Here is a 12,028-nt window from a genome sequence, read left to right as displayed (position 1 = left end):
GGAATTAGGGCCACAGGAGCACATTTAGCACATTTGTGCCAATTTTGTTTTAAGAAGGGCGTCCTTTCTGGGCTGTGAAATTGCTAAAAGAGTAGGCCAATCAATTGAAAGACGGCATACCTTCCTCTTGAGTTAGTGGATCTCAGGCCCAATTTCAGACCCGCTCTCTCCAAGATTCTTACACAGGCATAGCCTAAAACAAATATTTTATGGCCCTTTAGAAATACAGTGTTGAAGACATGGAAAAATAATTATGATGTGCTAAATGAAAAGAGGCCATATAGCACTGCCAAAATCATTACCAAAAGACATAAAAGAAAATCATAGGCCGGGCACGGTGGCTCACGCCTATAATCCTAGCACTCTGGGAGGCCGAGGCAGGAGGATCGTTTGAGCTCAGTTCAAGACCAGCCTGAGCAAGAGCAAGACCCCATCTCTACCAAAAAAATAGAAAGAAATTATCTGGACAACTAAAAATATATAGAAAAAATTAGCTGGGCATGGTGGTGCGTGCCTGTAGTCCCAGCTACTCAGGAGGCTGAGGCAGAAGGATTGCTTGAGCCCAGGAGTCTGAAGTTGCTGTGAGCTAGGCTGATGCCACGGCAACTCTAGCCTGGGCAACAGAGTGAGACTCTGTCTAAAAAAAAAAACCAGAAAGTGAATTAAGCCTGTTTAAAGAAAACACAAATGGGTGTGACTGTGATCCAATAAAACTTTATTTACACAAATAGGCTGCAGGCTGGCTTTGGGCTATAGGCTGTTTGTGATCCCTGTTCTAAACCATTATATCATCATTCCTTATAAGCTGTTCTCAACACTAAATGGCAAGACCAGGTCACTAGCAATGAAATCCCAAGAATCAACAAGTTCACTTTATCACCAATGATATGGCCTGCGCCCAGTGTCCTGGACCACCTAATGCCACACGTGAGTGGAGTCAGGATATTTCTGCAGCTAGAGTGTGGCAAATCGAAACAAATGAAAAATGGCTGAGCAATGCTAGGAAACTACAGCAGCAAAGAGTCTAAACTGGGGATAATTCTCAGTCAGCATTTATTAAGCACCTGTTCCATATGAAACCCTGTGTATGGTTCTGGGCAGAGAACAAGGAAAGAGGGAAGAGGGATAACAAAGAAAAACAGGGCAGCATAGAACCTATTCCTTCAGTGAATAGAGTCTAGTGGGAGACGTAAGATTAGTAGAGTCATCCCTCAGTATCCTCAGAGGATTGGTTCCCAGACCCCCCACGGATACCAAAATCCACAGATGCTCAAGTCCCTTATATAACATGGTGTAGTATTTGCATATAACCTACACATATCCTCCCATTTACTTTAAATCATATCTAGATTACTTAGAATACTTAATACAATGTACCTGCAATGTAGTTGTTACACTATTTGTTTAGGGAATAATGACAAGGAAAAAAAGTCCGTACATGGTTGATACAGACACTCCCATTGTAGGCCTAACTACTTTTTTAATCTTCAGTTGATTTAATCCAAGGAGGTAGAACCTGCGGCTCCCAAGGGCTGACTACACACACGAATTAGAGCAGTGCTTCTCGGACTTGAGTGTGGGGATTTGCCAAACGGGACCTGAGATCTGCATTTCTAACAAGCGGTTGCTGCTGCTGCTGCTGCTGCTGCTGCTGCTGGTCTGTGGACCAGCCCCTCAATAGCAAGGACTGAGAGAGCCCGCTGATGCTCTTCAGGCTCCATAGAGTCCACGGGCAGATAAATAAAGGTCTAATGAGGGAGGAATTGGCCTCAGAATTTGCATGCTGTCTTGGACAGAGCACAAGGGTAGTGCTGGATATTACCAGAAACCAAGATGGTATTCCTGGGGTTCAAGCTTCAGGGTGAGAGGAGTCTGCAGGATCCCGTGGGATAACACATATGCACTATTTCACATTCCTGTGTGGATAAAAATGGTTACAATTCAGTGTTCATGAGATAAAATCTACGTGAAAAACCAAAAGCTAAATTTAGAGGAAACTGTGTGTATAATTTATCTGTTCTAGAAGAATTTGGACACAAATTACAATTTTGGCTGAAATAACCTACGTATGTCAATGATTACTTGACAAGTTAATCGACCCTCAATCTCCTTCTGATTTTCCTCTTAGTTTTTCCTTCTGCTTTTTCTACTCCACTGTAGCTCTTCTTTCTTTTGCCACAACTCGCATCCTTCCATCCATACTGAACTCTATGTCCCCTCTTTCTTGTCTCCTGATGGCTGACATTAAAAGAGCACTCAAAATGGAATAGCCACAGGGAGCAGATAGCAAGAACTCATTTCCTCCCTTAGCACTACTGGGTCAGTGATCAAGTTCTCGATGGAATTGTGGAATGGGAAGGCTGCCCCACAATTTCCCTGAGCACCAGGGAATGCCACCTGCAGGCCTAGGAATGCTTTGGGTTCAGTGGATGCTGTATCATACAGGCGGCCAAAGGTATAGTTGGGAAGGAAGAGACAGGAAAAGTAAGATGAAAGACAACAATAGCATAGAAAAAAATAAAAGAGGAGAAAATTATTGTCCTTAGGACAATGATAAATAGCTCCTCAAAGTGCCAAATATCACTGAGGGTCATAATTTGCCAACCCACTGTGGGTTACCCCCCTTTTTCCCCCAAGATGTGGGATACATTCCATTGATCATCTACTGAGTGCCTATTGTATGCAATACACAGTGCTAGGCAGCATGTGGGAACAGTTCTTTAAAATAACTTAACATCCTTGCCCTCAAGAAGTTTAGGGTTTGTGGGAAAGAAAGTTACTTCCACAATCAGTTTTTTAGGGTAGAATATGAAAAGTGCCATAATAGAGACAAAAAGCACCATAGCTATTTTTCAAATATCCCAGGAAAAGTAATTGTCCAGCCTAACTCATTCTCATAAATAAAATAAATCAAATCTTCAATCTAAGTTTCTTTGTATCTAGGCTACAGCACGGAGATCATCGATGGAATTTTTTTTTATCACGATGGTCCTCAAAGAAGGCCCAATTTGCAACCTAAATAAATGTAAAAAGAAATTTATTTAGTAAATCGATTTATTTCATAAGTCACTATTTCTTTCACCATGGCTATCTGTCATTTTATGCTTGGTAATTAATTTTTTAAAACATTTTTGTTTGTTTTCCTTAAGTCCCTTCAAAGATAAGCAAGTAAATATATGCTTAGTAATATGTGAGATTTTCCAAAATTGTAATATTTCAAAGATGTCAGAATATCTGTATCTTGAAAAGTAGCATAAACAGTAAACTGTTTCAAAGACTTTAGTATTTTTTCTGCTTCAGCTCTAATTAGTTTATTCTACAAATATTTAAACTTAGAAACAGACATCAATTATTTAAAGAGGGGTAGGCCGGGCACGGTAGCTCACGCCTGTAATCCTAGCACTCTGGGAGGCCGAGGCGGGTGGATCGCTCAAGGTCAGGAGTTCAAGACCAGCCTGAACAAGAGTGAGACCCCGTCTCTACTAAAAATAGAAAGAAATTATATGGACAACTGAAATATATATATACAAAAAATTAGCCGGGCATGGTGGCGCATGCCTGTAGTCCCAGCTACTCGGGAGGCTGAGGCAGTAGGATCGCTTAAGCCCAGGAGTTTGAGGTTGCTATGAGCTAGGCTGACGCCATGGCACTCACTCTAGCCTGGGCAACAGAGTGAGACTCTGTCTCAAAAAAAAAAAATAAAAAAAAAAAAATAAAGAGGGGTGGCTTTCGCTATGGAATTACTGGTCTGGTTCTGAATGTCACCAGCAGTTCATCATATGTGCCTTATGCCATTGTCCATATGAAAACTTCCCATAGATAATAGATCTTTGACATTCTGAAGAGGCCCAGACCTTTCTGAATCCAAAATCTCATGATAGAATATTCTGCTACCCCATAAAATTCAACAAGTCTAATGAGCATAGTCTACATGATTGGAGAACAAAAAAGCCACACTGCCATGTGGCCATTGGGTAGCTGGCCAGGGTGCTCGGTCACCAAGGACATGTTTCCACGCAGTGCATCAACTTTTTAACACATGTATTTTACAATTAGTGCTTGGCAAAATCATGTCAGGGACTTTCTGGATGGCTTTTAAAGAGTCAAGACTGTGAGTGTTCAATGTGAGTGTAAGTTTACAAGTACTGCTCTGATCAGATTCTTTAAGTACGTACGTACCTCTTTATCTTCCTGTGATTGTGCACTCACACACACACAGACACTATTAGAGGGTCACACTGTGGTAGACCCAAAAATGCCCCCCCAAAACTTTCCACATCAAATCCCTGGAACCTGTGAATGTGACCTTATTTAGAAAAACGGTTTTCGAAAATGTGATTAAGTTAAGGATCTTGCTTGAGATAATCCTAGATCATCCTTTCAGGCCCTAAATCCAATGACAAGTATCCTTACAAGAGCAAGACAGAGAGAGATTTGAGACAGACAGAAGAGAGAAGACACACACAGAGGGGAAGGCCATGTGAAGACAGAGCAGAGAGAGATGCAGCCACAAGCCAAGGAATGCCGACAGCCACCAGATTCTGGAATCAGCAAAGAATGGATTCTCACCAATGGAGCTCGGGGAAATGCAGCCCTGTGACACCTTGATTTCAGACTTCTGGCCTCCAGAACTGTGAGAAAATAAACCTCTGTTGTTTTAAGCCACCCAGTTTGTGGTCATTTGTTACAGCAGTCCTGGGAAAGTAATAAACACACAAACACACCTCAGACTTCTTAGATTCTGGGACACAACATCATACAAAGTTGTTAAGAAGATTAAGTATACTAGGTATTGTAGAAGCCAGAGTGATAGAACAACCATATTTCTCTCAGCAAAACTGAAACACGTTTTGTGTGAATGTACTTTTTTGTAAGATACAGAGCTCTGTGGATTTGTAAAGTTTTTACCTCAGTAAGGCAAGTAAGTCTACGCTTGTTACTTGTCTTCGTAATTTTATAGAGAGCGCGCGCGCGCGCTCTCTCTCTCTCTCTCTCTCTCTGGGTTCTGACCACATTTCAGTAAAGAAAGGGGTTATACAAGCACTCTGTTTTGATGGAAAAGTGATTTTATGATTAGGATATGAACTTAAGTGGCTGTTCCACTGGGCAGAAGCATGAATGCCATAAAACTGCCTTTAAGGCACTATTGGAGGGTCACCATGTTTCTTTTTAACCATTGCATGCCTAACGTCACATGTATTATGCTTTAATAACCATTTAAAAATCTGACCCCATAAGGATACCTTTGTAGGATAGGTTAGGTGTCCTATATCAGGTTTCCTAGAAACAGAGCCTGAAATGGGGTTTCTGTACAAGGGATCTTTGAGAGAGTGCTCTCCGGTGCGACCTGTAGGGGAATAAGGGAAGCAGAACGGTGCAGGGGGAGAAGCCAGGCAGAGATGCAGGCTCAGAGAGGTCTGGCTTCAGCCTGATCCCACAGGATGCTCCGGAGTGCGTATACACCATGCGATTATGCCACCTGGACAGGGCTTGTATAACCTTTATCAATCACTCATCAGCTGCAGACCATGTCCCTGCCTGGGATGGGCATCTCTGGGCAAGGAGGCTCCCTGGACGTTTTCTGGAGGAGGATGAGGCCATGAACCATTGGCAACCAACACTTCCAGCAGCCCAAGATGGGCACACCAGTATGTGACAGGAACTGCTCAGGGCACCAAGAGCATCTCGGGATGCGTGGGCTCGACTTCAAATCGCGTTTCTAATCACACAGCTGATCATTTCAATGACTACATTTGCCTTAAGAAAAAGCTCTGAATGGAAAAAAAAAAAAAAAAAACCATGGCATTACTGAACAGTGTTGAAGTTTCACAAGCCTTGCAAATTTGTCCAGCAAATATGTTCAAATTGTAATAGGTTTGATCTGGGAAGAGGGTCTTTCGTGAAGTAACCACTTTTAGAATAGATGTGTAAGTGGGAGCTCAAGTCCCTAAGTTTAGCTGTACTGTCGTGCTCAGTACTGACCACCATTGTGTTTATTTTCACGGTCCATGTGTCTTTTTCCACTCTCTGTTGACCACATGAATGTCTGCCTGTGTCAGCATGGTTTATCTTAGTCTGTAAGGTCTTAGTAGGCACAGGTCACATCTATTTATTGTTCTCTATGTAGCATGTTGCACAATTATGGACTTAATAATTGCTTCTTGTTGATGATGCAGTGTAGATATACGACTGTGCTTTTGGATGATGGCAATGATATTCTATTTAATAATTGTCAGGGCTTTAATCATATGACTAACTCATCATCCTGAGCAGGACTTGCAAATTCAAATACCTCCAAGAGCCAGACAGATAATGTAAAAGAGTGAACCAGGTCACGTATAAAATAACAACAGACTGGAAAGCATAAAGGAATTCAAATCAAAATGTTTGAAACACCACATGGGCCAAACAAAATACTTCTGTGGGTCAGGTCTGGCCAATGGGTCACCAGTTAGTGGCCTAAAGGCTGGGTCTGAACTCAGATCTGGAAATTCAGGCCAATTACAGGTGTCCTGGATCTGTCTTATATTTGCCTGGGTCATGGAGGAGCAAAAGCTGTCAATACTTGTCTCTGCCTAGATTTTTCAGTCACACTGCCCTGCCTGTAGAACCAGACCTGGAGATACCTCCTGGTTTGCCAGGGAAATCTGAGTCATAGATGCCCCATTTACTTAACACAACCACAAAAAACACCTTAAAAGAGCCCATTTCCTATTGCAATACCCTATATTTAGTAGACACTCATTAAATATGAGCAAGCTATGTTCATAATGCCAGGTCTTTAAAACTCATTCAATTGCTTTCGTCCTAGGAACGAAGTTTTTCACTGTTTAATTATGATGTAAAGATTATCTATACTACAACAAGTGTCGGTGAGGATATGGATAGATCAGAATCCTGATACACTCGGACATGCTGTTGGGAAAGTAGTATGGTGGCTCTTCGAAAGCTTAAACGCAGAGTTACCATGTGACCAAAGAATTCTACTCCTAAGTATATACCCAAAAGAAATGAAAACATATGTCCACACAAAAACTTGCACACAAATGTTCGCAACAGCATTATTCATAATAGCCAAAAAGTGGAAACAATCCAAATGTCCATCAGGAAATGAATGGAGAAATAAAATGTTGTCTATCCATACAGTGGAACATCATTCAATAATATAAAGGAAGGAAGTTCTGATAAATGCTACAACATGGATGAACCTTGAAAATATTATGTTAATCACAAAAGACCACATATTTTATGGTTCCTTTTATACGAAATGTTGAGAGTAGGCAAATCCGTAGAGACAGAAAGTAAATTAGTTTGGGGGGGAGGAAGGAATGAGGAATGACTGCCAGTGGGTACAGGATTTCTTTTTTGGGGTGGTGACATGTTCTAAAACACATATGGTGATAGTTGCACAACTCTGTGAATATACTAAAAACCATTGAGTTGTACGTGTTAAATGGATAAATTATGTGGTATGTGAGTTAGATCTCAATAAAGCTCTCATTTTTAAAAAAGATGTCAAGTGCTATGAAGGTTTTTGTCATAGCCACCAAATACTGTGTATGTGAATCTACTACAGTATAACTTTCAATGCTTGGCTCACTCATGGCACATAGTAGGAGATCAATAGTTGTTTGTTGAATGAATGGTGAATGGGTTTCTAAAATAACTAGCATATTCAGTGACTTGGGGTGGAGGATTCAGACTTAAATTTCTGGAGGCTATCCTAAAAATCTGAATTTCCTTTCCTGTGAGAAAGAAACCAGCACGAAGCCTGGCATATGGCATGCCCTCAATAAATAGCAATTCCTTCTTTCTTTTTTCAAAACAGTTCTAAAATGTATTATTCTACTTTCTTAGTATCAATCTTTTCAGCTTTATAATGAATTAAGAATGGAAATAGAGGTAGAAATCTAAAAAGACCAGTCTTATTTGTGGGAGCACGCTGGGCTAAGAAGTCGCTTTTCAATGTGAAATTTTGAACAAATGGGCTAGTACAGTGGTTCTCAGAGCGCACCGGAATCACCTGAAGGATTGATCTGGGGTGAGGCCCAAGAATTTTCATGTCCAGCAAGTTCTCAGGTAGCGCCGTTGCTGCTAGTCTTGGGGCCACATTTTGAGAAACACTGGACTGACATTTCTTCTTTTTTAAATTTTTTTAAAAATTTGAAACAATCACAAAGTTCCAGGGAAGTTAAAAATACAATTCAAACAACTTTTTTTTTTTTTTAACTGAACCATTTGTGAGTAACTAGCCAACATAATGCCCCATCACCTTCATAGAATTTCTATGAACAAGCTGTCCTCCTATGTAACCAAAATACAACCCTCGGGATTAGGAAAGGAACACTGATACATTAGTACCATCTAATTTTCATACCTCATTCCAATTTTGCTAGTTGCCGAAATAACATTGTTTATAGCCTAAGGATCCAGTTCAAAATCGGGCACTGCAGTTAGCAGTCATGTGTCTGCAGCTATGGAACAGTTCCTGTCTCTTCTTGACTTCCCTGACCCTGACACTTTTGAAGATTACAGGCCAGTTATTTTTTAGAGCATCTCTGCATTTGCGTTTGTCTGCTTTTCCCTCATGGGTAGACTCAGGTTATGCATCTTGGGCAGGAATATCATAGAAATGCCTACGTGTTCTCAGGGCATCCTATCGGGTGGCCAGATGATTCAATGTGTCCCATGCCTGATGATGTTAACTTTGATCACTTAATAAGGGTGGTATCTGCCAGGCTTCTCCACCATAAAGATACTCTTTTCCTCTTTGCAGTTAACAAATATTTGTGGAGAGGTACTTTGAAATGATCTAAATATCCCATTCCTCATCAGACTTTCAATTTATTAACTTATTTATACTCTATGGACTTGTGGTTTCTAATTTTATTCAATAAGCTTATAACTCATTACAATAATTATTTATTTTGATGCTCAAATTGTCCCTAAGTAGGCCAGTGGGAGCCCCTTCTAGCTGGCTTCTGTGTCCTTTTAATATGTCCCTATCATTCTTTTAGCACTTCCCTACTTTCTGGCACAAAAAGATGTTCCAGACTCATCTTGGACTTCCCATGCTGCAGCCCTGGAATCAGCCATTTCTCCAAGGAGCCATGGTTCCTTTTAATTGACAGAGGTATTTGAAGCCAAAATCTGGGCACTCATGTGCTTATTGCTGTTGGAATGTTGTTGCTGTAGGCCTTCTCAGTGGGAGCTAAGACATACATATGAATACATGAATTAGTCAATTGCTAATCAACTGCAATTGATGATTGTGGTGTAATGATTACCAGAAATTTAGCAGCTTGAAGCAACACACATTAATCACCTTACAGTTTTTGTGAGTCAACAGACCTGGCATGGCTCAGTGGTGCCCTCTGCTTCGGAGTCCTACGGTGTCAGCTGGGGCTGTGTTCTTATCTCAGGGTTCAACTGGAGAAGGACACACTTCCAAGCTCAGGTGGTAGCAGGATCAGGTCTTTGTGGGTTTGTTGCATTGAGGGCCTCAGGTTCTTAGTGGCTGTTGGCTGGAAGCTGCCCTCAGTTTCTTGCCATGTGGGCCTCTCCATCAGGTAACTGACTACCTAGCAGCTTGCGGCATCAAAGTCAGCAAGAGAGAGAGTCTCCAAGCAAGACAGATATTATAATCTTATGTAACATAATCACAGAAATGCATCCCACTATCTTTGCTGTATTCTCTTGGTTAGAAGCGAGTCATAGGCTCTGCCCACACTCGAAGGGAGGGAATTACAACAAGGGCATGAATACCAGTGGGTGTAGGTCATTGGGGGCGTTCTTAGGAGCTTCTTAGTGCAATCACCTTACCAAGCGGCAGATGCAAGGGAGACCTGGGCCTCGCGAAGTGAATAATTGGGAGCCATCTCAGAATCTGTCTGCCATAATACATATTCACATACACACATTTATGTTTATATTTCTATCTCTCCATCTGTCTATTATCTTTCTGTCTTGAAAAACTTGATTCATACTAACACATCCAATTCCAATCCAACACCGCAATATGCATCTTGGTTTTCTCCTTTTTCTGACAGTGAGAAACCTCAATGTATCTATTTATGGATTTGATCAGTCCCCTAACTCCTCAGCCATCCCTCCGCCCATGGATGCTTTTCTCTCCACTCAGGCTGCCTGCCCCGTGTCAGGCTGCTCTGATGCACACATCGAGCCCCCCATGAGTGGATGCCCCTCACCCTGTGGGCTCCGACTCCCCAGGCCAGGCCTCCCCCTTGCACAGAGCCCCTCAGCCTGGCATAGGTTTGCCACACCACAGCCCGCCCTCTCTCCCCACCCCACAGATGTCTGCCTCACTCTGCCTCATCTCACACTTCAGGACTGAATCGTTCAGGAAGGAGGGGAAGTGGATGGGAAAGAGCACATTTCTCTTTAGTGTCTCCATTTCTCCTCATTTCTCTGCCCTCCCTACAAAGATGAGTGAGAAGGTACAAAACATTCCGTGAACAGATGGTATAAAGTGTGAGTGGTTATTCTATAAATTTGCAGCTTATTAGCTGGAGTCAAAGGAATTCTGATGTGTGAGGCAGCAGGAAAAATCTAAAGGGAGGATAAGTGGAAATGATCGTGCACATCCTTTAATTCCACCTCCGTGAGTTGCTCAGGCTCATCCGTCTTCCAGCCTGAAATGATCACTTTTCTCACCTTTGCACTAGTTAAATCCCTCACTTCATTTGAGGGCCGGCTCACGAGGTTCTTTTCTTCTGCAGAAGTCCCTCACCAGCTCGAGCCCAGCCATTTTCTCCCCTTTTACAATTCCAGTTCAGGCTGGGCACAGTGGCTCACACCTGTAATCCTAGCACTCTGGGAGGCCGAGGCGGGAGGATTGCTTGAGGTCAGGAGTTCAAGACTAGTCTGAGCAAAGGTGAGACCCCCATCTCCACTAAAAATAGAAAAAATTAGCCGGGCATGGTGATGCTTGCCTGTAGTCCCAGCTACTCAGGAGGCTGAGGCAGGAGGATCACCTGAGCCCAGGAGTTTGAGGTTGCTGTGAGCTAGGCTGACCCCACAGCACTCTAGCCTCAGTGGGTGACAGAGCAAGACTCTGTCTCAAAAATAAATAAATAAATAAAATTCCAGTTCATGCTCATGTCTCTGTTACCCACATCCTAGCACTTGATTCCGTATGACCTTGCCTGGACCTCTAGCTTTTTCACGTGTACACATTGTTTTCTCCTGAACTAGATAGTTAAGTTACTTACAGATACACTGCACTGTGTCTTTCGCATGCTTGTTGAGTGATAGAAACCAGGCACGCTGTGGAAGGACACGGTAGTGGGGTGGAGAGGGGAGGATGGGAACCCTTTCAGCACAGTGGCCACCAGCTGTTTCATCTCTTGTTCTCTTGTTTAGTTTACTCCCTTCACTCGAGTGCAAGCACTGTGTTGAGATGTTCAATAAATAGACACTGAATTGTAATTTAATATATATGATACCCCAAATCTCTCCAGAGCACATGGACCCCAGAATACGGGTGCAACATATTTCACCTCTCCCAAATGGATAGTCAATGACATGCATAGAAAACTGAAGGGATGGCTTTATTTATACCCTGTTTTTCTGGACCCTCTATGTCACACTGGCCCCACCATTGTGAGGACCCTGCTGAACATGAATGCACAATTACATGTACAAACCATCAAAAGAGAGGGATCAGGTTAAAATCATCTTCTGATGTAGAGTAGGAGTTTAAAAAGCCAGAGGCTTTGCTGCAATGAGAAAATAAGGACTGGTCGGGCGCGGTGGCTCACGCCTGTAATCCTAGCACTCTGGGAGGCCCAGGCGGGTGGATCACTCGAGGTCAGGAGTTCGAGACCAGCCTGAGCAAGAGCAAGACCCCGTCTCTACCAAAAAAATAGAAAGAAATTATCTGTACAACTAAAAATACATATAGAAAAAATTAGCTGGGCATGGTGGCGCATGCCTGTAGTCCCAGCTACTTGGGAGGCTGAGACAGGAGGATTGCTTGAGCCCAGGAGTTTGAGGTTGCTGTGAGCTA

This window comes from Eulemur rufifrons, chromosome 18 (genome assembly GCF_041146395.1).
Source record: "Eulemur rufifrons isolate Redbay chromosome 18, OSU_ERuf_1, whole genome shotgun sequence".
In the NCBI taxonomy this organism is placed as follows: Eukaryota; Metazoa; Chordata; class Mammalia; order Primates; family Lemuridae; genus Eulemur; species Eulemur rufifrons.
Note: the sequence above shows the minus strand (reverse complement) of the source record.